Raw genomic sequence first — 12,454 nt, forward strand, 5'->3', positions numbered from 1 at the left:
GAGTATGTTCTGAAATTAATACATAATAATACTAATGATACTACAGACACTGTGAAGTCAGCCTCATATCTTGACCTACACTTAGAAATCGATAGTAAAAAAACTATTGACCAAAATTTACGACAAACGTGATGACTTTTCATTCAGAATTGTCGACTTTTCTTTCATCTGTGGCAACACCCTTCAGCACCTGCTTATGGAGTGTTCATATCACAACTCATACGTTATGCAAGAGCTTGCCAAAACTATGCAGACTTTTTATATCGCGCTAGAACTCTAACAAATAGGCTTCTGGAACATGTTGCTACAAGATCGAAATCATCACTACAGAAGTTTTATGGTCATCATCATGAACTCGTGGATCGTTATGGTGTATCCATCTGCACCATGAAAACTGATTTATTCAACGAGTCATGGTTTTCCTTTCTTCGTTGTCTATCCCGGACTTTTTATGAGTAACTCGGTGGGTGTTTCTAAAAAGCAGAGGACGCTTACCCTACCGGTGCACCTGGTCCATGCTCCCGGTTTTTAGTGGAGTCCGAGTTGCTCATTTGCTTTTGTTGCTTTGTATGTATGATTTTAGTTACTTTATGTTCTTCGTTGTGTATGTCTATTTTCCATGTCTGGTCTTTGTCCCTGGATTACATTCTTTTGATTACCACTATAACCTTGGTTCCCTTGATTACTCTTTCAGTAGGTGAATGAACATCGAATTCAGTTCATAAAATATTAAAAGTTTTGTTTTAGAAATGTTATATTATATTCCGTAAAACCACTTACATACGTACATGGTAGCACTGTACAGGCGGTGTTGTCTGTCACATCGGTACGAGTTCGAGTCCCGCGGAGGGAACGACCAAAACCTTGCTTCCAAATTTGACGGGTCTAACATCTTTGGGAATTTTTCAGACCCTACTATAAGTTTACGTTATCTTCCCTCTATCAATTTGATCCGATGAAGCAGTGTAGCGAATAGAGTCGTCACGATAGGGTTTGTCAATGAGTTCAGTGACTATCTGATCTTGTTAAGCAGTCATGTGAATCTATCAAGGCGAAGGCTTTAGATATTTTTTTCTCATTTGATGATGAATGAAGGTTCGAAATAAATCACGAAAACTCCATTTTATCATTGTTTACCATGGGCTGACCATTTGTTTACTCCTAGCAATAGCGACGTTATCGAATGTACAATAGGAAGGCATCAGCGGTCAGTAGGAATAGTAGAAACGAACATCTTCATGGAGCTATTTTCTCAGAAAACTTCAAAAACCGTTATTCTAGCATTTTGTTTCTATGACATTACAGTAACGATAGCAGTTCATAATCATATGAAGTCAATACAGCTCTATCGATTGAAATTATAATCAATGAATGTTAAATGCTGCTTTTTGATAAGTTTTTTTTATTGTATTTGCATTTATTTTTATTATTTGATTTGCTTATTTTATATAATTTGATTCTATAAATAATATATATTGGATTAATACAAATAGGGTAACAACAAAATTACCGAACGCTTATCTGATTTATAATCAAGTCAAGTCCAAATTAATTCTGACAAAATAGATATTACACCACCAGAGTATCTGATACCGCAATGGTCCTAATTTGGTACAGGCATTTCAAACGAAATGGTGTATTTAATCTAGGTTGGACAACGCGCTAATCCCCCTCGTCCATAGCGGCGTAAATATACCGTTGGTGATTAAATAACATTCGCATGCTATAGTCTCATAGTGGTCACTGATATTGCCTTCACAGCGCGCCAGACCCCTCTGCGGGGTAATTATTTTCAACTCGTTTGTAAGACTGTCTCAATGCGATATGAAATCGAAAGTGCATGTAATGATTCCATGAAAACCATTATTTCGAGCACATAACTCTAACCACTATTGTTATTATTGAACGAATCTAAATTTAATGAAAGTTCAACTGCAATTTGTTCATGCAACAACGGAGAAAACAAATATATATTCAGGTTAAATACATAGATTGTATTGGCAAAAACGAAGATATAAAAATCGGGTTTCGGTCTGAAATAATGCATTAAGTGGAAAAAGTGCTAGTATCTATTTGAATTATATTGCTTGCATAATAGTCAACTATAAAACATGGCATTGATCAAACAGTAGATATAGACAATCACAATGTATTTACTTGAAGTAAAAACAATATACGGTTAAGACTATTCTATTAATTGACAATTTTGTTTCAACCCCTGGAATCCCCCTAATGGATTCACCACGGCCGAGGTATGTCTTAATTTTGACAAAATAAATCAATTACAGGCCCGTTTTAAAAATCAGACAGAAGGTGATTTATGCATGTTGATATGACCACCAAACCGTTCTTTTTATATGTGTATATATATTATATCACTGTTAGGGATCACATATAGCCAATTTTAGTTTGTCATTTGGTAGTTACATTTTTGTGTTTAAAACTGTATAAGGATTGTGTAGCATATGTTATTTAAATAATTGTACAGAAAGGACTACAGTTAAATAAAACTAGGATAACAACTTTTCATATGTATTATGCTATATGTTTCAGAGCCTTAAAAAAAGTTTGTTGTGACAAGAATACACTAAATTCAGGATTTCTATCTAAGCTGTTTGAAAACAGTTTTGATAATTTTGGTGCATTGCCTCCAGTATAACAAGGGGCTCTTTATGAAAAGCATTAAAAATTAAAAAGCCCCTTGTTTACGATTGCTTCAATGCTTAAGAATTGACTAACTAACAAAGTATGCATTATGTAAACCAGTATAATTAGTAATTTGCATTAAGAGCTAAAAAGAATATACCTAGACATGTAAACATAGGTTTAACCACAAAGCCATGAATATCATAAAGGAGGAGTGGAGCTGTATTGTGTCCCACTGGACAAGAAATAAGTCGACATGTATGTATGTACATTTACATCCAAGAGAGATAAAGAACAATGCACTTGCATTCATCATTAGCCTAGTATTTGATAAGAAAATGACGAAAAAGTACAAAAAGATTATTCTTTTGTTATGAACATTGAAGGAAACAATTTGCAAAATCAATGGATATGATTTACCTGAAGTTTAATAATAAAATTTCGTAAAGTGAGTTCATGATATACACACACATTAATAAACAAAATTAAACAAATAAATAACCTCTACTGCATTTGATTCTCCTTTAACACTTCTAAGCAAAAGATACATGTATATCAGTACGAATGAATGGTTTGGATTTGCACTTTATTTTCTCCTTCGCTGTTGAGATATAAGGTTAAGTAAAATGCATAAATGAAACTCAATGCGTACGAACACCCAGCGTTCCATACTCTCATAGTATTATGTTAAGTTGTTATCTAATTCTCGGTATATATCACCCATTGGAAACGTATTTGGATTTACTGGCCATTTGACTAAATAAACGGAGCTGTCTATCTCATGAGATATTACTGATCTCTGAACTGCTGTAAGTCTTCAAAGAGTAATCAATGGAACTAAGGTTATAGCGGTAATCAAAAGAATATAATCCAGGGACAAAGACCAGACATGGAAAACAGACACACACAACAAAGAACATAAAGTAACTAAAATCATACATACAAAGTAACAGAAGTAAATGAGCAACTCGGAATCCACTAAAAACTGGGAGCATGGACCAGGTGCACCGGTAGGGTAAGCGTCCTCTGCTTTTCTAGAAACACCCGCCGAGTTGCTCATAAAATGTCAAGTCCGGGGTAGACAAACGAGGAAAGGCAAACTATGACCCGTTGAATAAATTAGTTTTCATGATGCCGATGGATACATCATAACGATCCACGAGTTCATGATGACGACCATAAAACTTCTGTAGTAATGACTTCAATCTTGTAGCAACATAACCTTGTTCCAGAATTACAAACGTTTCATATAAAAGGTGTCACAATTGTGTCGGAAGGAATGGTGCGTCCATATTTCAAGTAGATACTACATGCAAAATTAAAAAATCAGAAATGAATTATATGGTCCTTAACCTATTAAAAAGACGGTGAATGCAGGGCATACGTCAGTGATAGACAGTAAAAATGGATCTGTAAGGACTAAAGAGTCTGTGAATAAACGTGTTAGTTTGGCTTTGGCAGTTTTCATGGTGCAGATGGATACATCATAACGATCCACGACTTCATGATGACGACCGTAAAACTTCTGTAGTGGTAACTTCAATCTTGTAGCAACATAACCCTGTTCCAGAAGCCTATTTGTTAGAGTTCTAGTGCGATACAAAAAGTCTGCGTAGTTTCGGCAAGCTCTGGCATAATGTATGAGTTGTTATATGAACACTCCATACGCAGGAGTCGAAGGGATGTTGCCACAGATGAAAGGAAAGTTGACAATTCTGAATGAAAAGTCATCACGTTTGTCGTAAAGTTTTGTTTGAAAGCAAACCTTAGCTTAGTCAAGTCCCCTCATCTTAAATCATATCTTTCAGGTTACAAATAACACGTTGATATTATATTGATAAAAGCTCTATAAAGTTTCGTTTCCGTTTTGATAAAATCGTAGTTAAATAGTGTTGAACACTTTAGTTTAATTTCTAAAAAAAGTTCAAGTTAACCGTGAACTATCAATTTATTGTCAAGTGCGCAGTAATTTCAACACAGTTGCTCTTTCCAATTAACCCGCTGCATATGTGAAGTTATGGTCAGTGATAAAATTGAGTACAAAACCGAAGCTTTATTTAAAATTCGTTCCCTCTGCAACTGCACAACGTTTGTCGGGCACTTGTGTTCGCGGTGCACACTATGAGCACTTTACCTATCCATATCATTAAAACTAAACTGAGGTCGGTTCTGAAAAGATTCGAATTAGTAACTATGAATCGATAATACTTAATTTGAATACTATTTCTCAGAAAACAATACATTTTCAAATCATTTGTCTCAATAACAAAATTGTATTAATTTTAATCTCTTCTTTCGACCAATTAAACCGAGAATCGCAATGAAGGAAAATGGCGGAAACATGCAAATGGAAGTGGCATGCAGCCGATATTTAAGACAATTGTGGTTAACCAATTAAATTACAAAGTGGACAAAATATATTTTCATTATCAAAAGTATGTATGTTAATATAAGTGTCATCCCGTCTACTTGAAAAAAAAAACATGGTCAGACAAGCGCATATGATTGACCACCTAAAACCTTTCCACGTTTTTGGTTTCTTTTTTGTTTTTGTTTTTTTGTTTTTGTTTTTAGTTTTTTGTTTTTTTGTTTTTTGTTTTTTGTTGTTGTTTTTTTTTTTTTTTTTTTTTTTGGCTAACACCAAAAAACCGATTAGCTTTATCGTTAAACAATTTAATATTAATATCTCGGGAACCGACCTGAGATTCATTTAATCAAACACCGTTATGTCAGTTGACACTGCTACAAGTATACATTTATTTCTGACCACATTTTTGTTGTTTTACTGTAAATATAAGTTTAAGATTATATGCAGGAAAATTCTGCAGAAAGATGTAAACAACAACAACAACAATGATAATAATAATCAACTTAAAACGAACATTATTATTTTTCTTTATAGCGAGCGGCGCGAAGCGGCGTGAGCTCTACGGTTATTACGTGTACTTTCTTAATTTCCTTTAAGGTTCCCCAATATACTAACGAAAAAAAGTCATGTCCCGGAAGTAACAAAAAGTGACTGTCCTTGCGGAGAAAATACATTATTTCCTTCAATCAAACAAATAAAAAAATATGGGTTAGGATTACGTTTCAGTAAAAATAAATTCATCTTTTCTGATAGTTTTCAAGTCTTTTTCTACTTTGTTTTAATTATTTAAAGAAAGTGAATGCTATGTTTATAAAAAAAACTTCGGAAATCGCAGCATAGCTTTTCAAAGGTTGGAAAGGCAATCATTTTTTTGTTTGGAATTTGCAGCTTTCGTCTGAATTTTGTTTACGTCACATGTAAAATATTCCCACCATCCGTGGAGAACTGTAACATTTCCGATATTTGTAAAGATTGAAACTGAAATGGAAGTTGCTAGAGGTGCCCTTAAGGAATAACACATGTAAAGTATTGCGAAGTGCTGTAAAGTTATTGACCATTTTAAGAGCGAGGGGAAAGGGAGTATGGGATTGGAATTTTTTTTTTTTTTTTTTGGGGGGGGGGGGGGGGAATGTTCAAGTTATTCATTTATTGAAAAAAAATTCCCCTATAAATTAACAAGACAGTTTTTTTTAAATAGAAATATTGATTTTGTTTGCTGCTTAAATGTCAATAAGAATATTACACTTGCAAAGCCAAAATTTTCATCAGGGTCGACCCCCCCCCCTCCCCCATTGTAATTTCCTTTATTATTTTTATGAGTCTCGCACAGACGGTATATATATGGTAAAGGTCACAGTGCTCGCTGGTTTAGGCAATACCTACCCTATATTAATAAATAAAAAAATGACGGTACTGTTAACGTATTAATTTCCGTGTTGTTCTAGTTTTTGCTATTTTCGCGTCGAACAGAAAACCGCCAAAAATAGTACCCATGTAATAGATTTTAATGCTATATTACGCTAAACATTTTTGAAGCCGGACAAATTATGTCTGCGAATATGTTAACTTGAAAGAATAAACGAAAATTAGCAACCGCCGAAATTGATACGTTAACACTTTACACAGTAATCATGCCACTACAGGGCTACAGTATTTTAAGGCATATAGCTGAGACGAATACAAGTGTGTCTGTATTAGATTTTATGTGTTGTTTTTATTAAATTTGATTTAATAAATATTTATTTGCATTTAAAATGTACAATTCCATTTCAGATTATTAACTAAACTTTGAATTTGCAGCCTCTATATGTACATACATGTACATGTATATTATCATACGTATGTGTTCTTTTCTTGACAATTAATTGTTTATCATATTTCAGAATGATTATGACTATATATATGATTTGTAAATTAATCATTCTTATCTTTACTGATACACAAGCATCGTTTGGTTTCGATAAATACATCGTGCAAGAGGGTAGACTTTCGTTCTAAACACATGTTATTACGCATACGCGCAACGCCCTGGCTGTATACAAGGAATCTGACTTGTTTGCCATATAAATGCAATCATCTGCAATGTTTGATGCTGAATTCGATTCTTTTATGAGTTGCTCGCCGGTGTTTCTAGAAAAGCAAAGGACGCTTACACTACCGGTGCATTTGGTCAATGCTATTAGTTTTAAGTGACGTCCCTAGATTACATTCTTTTGATTTCCTCTAGTATCTTGGTTCCCTTGATTACTCTTCTTTATCATCGGGAGCTGTTCGGAAAAAGGGGTCAATGGTTTTGAACGTCGATCCTTTCGCCGGCACAATTTTGTTAATGTCTGTGCAAAATTGGGGCGGAAATAAGCAGAAATAAAATTCTGGAATCCACTCTTAAATTCTGAATTCTCCCCGGATTCATGTAAATTGAATGTTCTTTAAAAAAATATTAATTGTTAGACTAAATATGTTTCAAGACGTAAATCATACTAACTTGCACTTAACACGTTATCCATATAATCTATGAATTCATTGTAAAATGAGTAATCAAGGGAACCAAGGTTATAGCGGTAATCAAAAGAATGTCATCCAGGGACAAAGACCAGACGTGGAAAACAGACACACACAACAAAGAACATAAAGTAACTAAAATCATACATACAAAGTAACAAAAGTAAATGAGCAACTCGGACTCCACTAAAAACTGGGAGCATGGACCAGGTGCACCGGTAGGGTAAGCGTCCTCTGCTTTTCCAGAAACACCCGCCGAGTTGCTCATAAAAAGTCAAGTCCGGGGTAGACAAACGAGGAAAGGAAAACTAAGACCCGTTGAACAAATCAGTTCTCATGGTGCTGATGGATACACCATAACGATCAACGAGTTCATGATAACGACCATAAAACTTCTGTAGTGATGACTTCAATCTTGTAGCAACAAAACCTTGTTCCAGAAGCCTATTTGTTAGAGTTCTAGCGCGATACAAAAAGTCTGCGTAGTTTCGGCAAGCTCTGGCATAACGTATGAGTTGTGATATGAACACTTCATACGCAGGAGCCGAAGGGATGTTGCCACAGATGAAAGTAAAGTTGACGATTCTGAATGAAAAGTCATCACGTTTGTCGTAAAGTTTGGTCAATAGTTTTCCTTTACCATCGAGTTCTACGTGTAGGTCAAGATATGAGGTTGACTTCACAGTGTCTGTAGTACCCTTTATCTCAAGTTCTTTTGGGTAGATGCGATGTATCAAATCCCCGAAATTAGTATTGTTTAAAGATAATACGTCATCTATATAGCGGAAACTGAGAATGATGGATCTAGCCAAACGGTATTCTTTCTTTCTGATCAGATCAGCTATAAAGTCAGCCCCATAATAGTGAAGGAATAGGTCAGCAAGTAAAGGAGCACAATTTGTTCCCATTGGAATGCCGACCGTTTGTTGAAAAACACATCCACCACACTGGACAAATATGTTGTCAATTAAAAATTCCAGCATTTTGTAAACATCTTCCCCTGTATATTTGGAAGATGATTTGGAATTATTTCTTACAAAGTATGAGGAATCTCTACCAAGAACTATATATTTGTATCTAGGTGTACCATCTTTTTTTGGAAAAACAACGATGTATAATGTTTTTAAGTCGGGATTTTGACTGAGTATGGGGAATAGAAGTATACAGTGTTGAAAAATCATAGGTTTTAATGCTATTATATTCAGATAATTGTCTTGAACTGATTGTCTCTAAAAGATCTTTCGAATTTTTTCAGGATCCACATTGAATTAATACCACTACGGGAGTAACAAGTATTGTGGTAGGACTGTAGACCCTCTTTGACAGTTGTGAGTATAGAAGTTAAAAGTTTTGAAAGAGGTTTGGTGGTACATTTTGCAGATTCAGCTATGAAACGTTGTTTGTATGGATTCTTGTGAAGTTTAGGAATTCAGTACATAGACGGTAAATCACAATCATCGTCCTTGGTAGAGAGACCAAAAGAGGATAGCACAGATTTATGGTTTTCCACAATCTTTTTTGGAGAGAGTGGTTGCAGTGTGGGTCTTATCACTGCTATTATTTTCTACGTCTACCTCTGATAATAAACATTGGATATAAAACGTTTTGCAGACAAAAACAATGTTGTTTTGAGCTTTGTCTGCTGGTACGACAACATATTTATCATGTATAGTAGAATCGGTGTTTAAAATAGGACTTATTTTTTCCGCTTTATATACGTATATAAATAGTGATATATGAGTAAACAATATGCAGCACGAAAAAGAATGACAATTAAAATCCAATGACATAACTAAAACAAGAAAACATAAACGAATATGTTAAAATTTCCCCCAAAATAAAATTGAAACTTAATTACTAGTATATGATTTTTTTTATATTAAGTGTATGTTTTTGTAAGAATTAGGAAAAATTGGAAAATTAGAATTATGATGCAAAAAGACCATCTGAAAATATATTTTCACTCAAGAATTCTTTCTCAATTTGAAAAAAAAAAGATTACTATTTGATCTTTGCATCACTAGATTGGCTCAGATTTTTTTTTCAATAGAATATTAGAAAAAGAAGGATTTTGACAAAGGCATCAGCCCTGCAAATCATTTTCAATGTATTTCAATTAATTTATAACTCAATTTTCCAAAATGATATTGGAAATATTGTCTTTTCTCCAGATTCTGATGGTCAAACTTTAAAATTGTGGGTTTTTCTATGCCATGTTTCTCCCTTATTGTTACAGAAAACTGGTGTTAAAAGAAAAAAGACCATAATATTATTAATAAATCTTCTATACTGTTTTGACTACTGATTTTACCAACTTTGTAAAGCCGATGGTTATTTTGTAGTGTCTGTTCGTATTGCAATATACCAAAACACTATGTGGAAGCGGGTTGATTATCTCACCAAAAAATCCTGTTCTAATCCCCGAAATACTCTAAAAAGTCAATACTCCTTTGCTTGAAAACATTTTTTTCGGTTCCTAATCTTATTTTGTTTAGGCTACATTTTTGCACTGGTCACTTCATACAATGCATACGACTTCTAATACAGATAAGATTATACAGGAGTAAGCCTACCACAGGGTTACGATTTGCAGTACAAGAGTTCATTTTCAGGCATACAAACATAAACTGAAGGAGAATAAGTTTCTCTCATGGAATAAGTAGTAAGCTAGGAAAATATAAACGGTTGGAAATCTCTTACCGAAACTTAATCATCACCCGGTGGTTAAAATGTCATGCGCATTTTCAATCACCGATTAAGAACGGAAGAGAGAAAAAAACAAGTATGCATATTAAAAACTAATCTGCTCTACTCTGTGTGCTGAAGTGAATAATATCATCTCGTTTAGAATATGGACTTAACCTTGATAAATCGAAGAAAGAAACGTGCACTTTTGGTTTATGTTGCTGTACCTACAGACTGACATCCGGAAGAGGCAATGGTACATCTAAATACACACTCTATTAATGATTTAAAAACGAGTGTTCCGGAGACTTCATTCATTTCAAGGATACAAGTAAACGGTGATTTGTTCCAAATTGAGCCCCTACCAACTGAAATAAATTTAAAAGAAAACCAATAGAAAAAATAATTAAAAGGCATAATGAAAATCCGCCATTTTCAATCTGTCTGTCATATCAGAATATTTTTCAATTAGATAGGGATATCGAAAACAAAAATTAGGCACTGTATGAGATCTCGACGTATAACCTTAGTCCAGTAGTCCGTCTATATTTAGGCGACAGTAACGTCTTCAAAAGTCAGAATAAAAATGGTAAATGGCAATGAGTATATTTTTATATGAAAATGACAATTATATGGTAATTATGATGATGATACAGTAAGAAATGAAAAAGAGATGAAAAAAGTTAAAATAAATTTTTTTTAAAATCGTTTTCATCAAACACTTGCCAAAAGAAAAATACTTACCCACACAACCAACTATACAGTATAGCATATAACTAGAAAGCTGTCTTATAATCATTATGTCTCAATGATGTTAGCAATTGTTTAGTACGGTAGGCTCCAAATATAAATTTTCTTTAGTCAGTTGTGAGGCTAAGCCGATGGTACTTGTAGCAATGAAAGACTTGAAAATAATGACATGAGAAATTCGATCCGTACGAGGTTATGAAGCGTGCTCGCAAAAGTGGAAAACGAACTTTTTGGTTAACGTTGATGTATTGGAGTATACAGACCTTTGGTATGTGTTTTATACTGATGTCAATAAGCATCAGAAAAATAACAAAGTCCGTCATTTGGTAACGCTCACAATTGGTCACATGTATAAAACAAAAGGATTGTTATTCAAACGAAATTTCTCTTTGTCTAAATTATTACTCATGTTCCTCTCTAGCTTTGTAAAATATAACGAGCAGTAATCCGTGTCTTTGTCTGTTGTAGAAACAAACAATTACATGCAGTGTATACTTTTGATGGTATTACAATTTGTTAATTAGTGATTATTATTGATAACATGACAAACAATCAGATTTTGGATGTTGATGTATTTCTGCCATCTTTATGTTCTACCGGCTAGAAAAATTAAGCTCGTTATTGTAAAGACGCGAGTGTTTTAATAAATACTTATAAAAAAAGAAGAGTAATATTGAATTGAAGCAATATTCCCTTTAATCAGAAAACACCATTTTTGTCAATTGAGAAACTGTTAAGATTAAAATGATGCTTATTGTAATTAGTTTTCATTTGGTTTGCATAGCTGCAAACAATGCGCAGCAACTGCTACCCTTATCATAACAGAAAACTGTGCAGTTTTGACTTTTTTTTTATTTTCGTGGAAATGATGTGGAAATTTAGAACAAAGTAGAAAAAGGCTTCGAATTAGTTTAGTCTTTTCAATACACCTGTCTTAAAAATAAAGGGAAAAGGCACATCCTGTTATGTTTCATTTGTATCAAAAAAGTATTATTCAATTCACATACAGATATATTAATGATATATTGTCCATTAATAACCCTTCTTTTTGTTAAATGGTTACATTTGATATATCCACCAGAGCTCGAAATAAAGGAGACTACAGAAACAGCTTGTTCTACATCTTTTAGAACCTACATCTCGAATTCATCTCAACACTAAGATTTATGATAAAAGAGACGACTTTTATTTTAATATTTCAAATTTACCTTTCCTGTAAATTATTGAAATAATTGAATTTCGTTAATTATAAATGAATCACTTTGGTTTCTCACTGATCCACCACACTCTAATTCTCATAAAACTGAAAGTCCTCCATTAATGTACTGTAGACTTTAACTTATGAAATCGTAGTTATATAACACTAACGACCATAAACATTGTTAACATGTATCGATACTTCTGTATAACTTACAGATTAATATGTTTAACAACATTATACAGCTATTTATTATGATAGCCTGCCTCGTGGTGTGACGGTTTCCTCTTCTTTCATTGAAGACC

This window comes from Perna viridis, chromosome 8 (genome assembly GCF_037379345.1).
Source record: "Perna viridis isolate PV_CMFRI_1.1 ecotype Kerala chromosome 8, ASM3737934v1, whole genome shotgun sequence".
Lineage (NCBI taxonomy): Eukaryota > Metazoa > Mollusca > Bivalvia > Mytilida > Mytilidae > Perna > Perna viridis.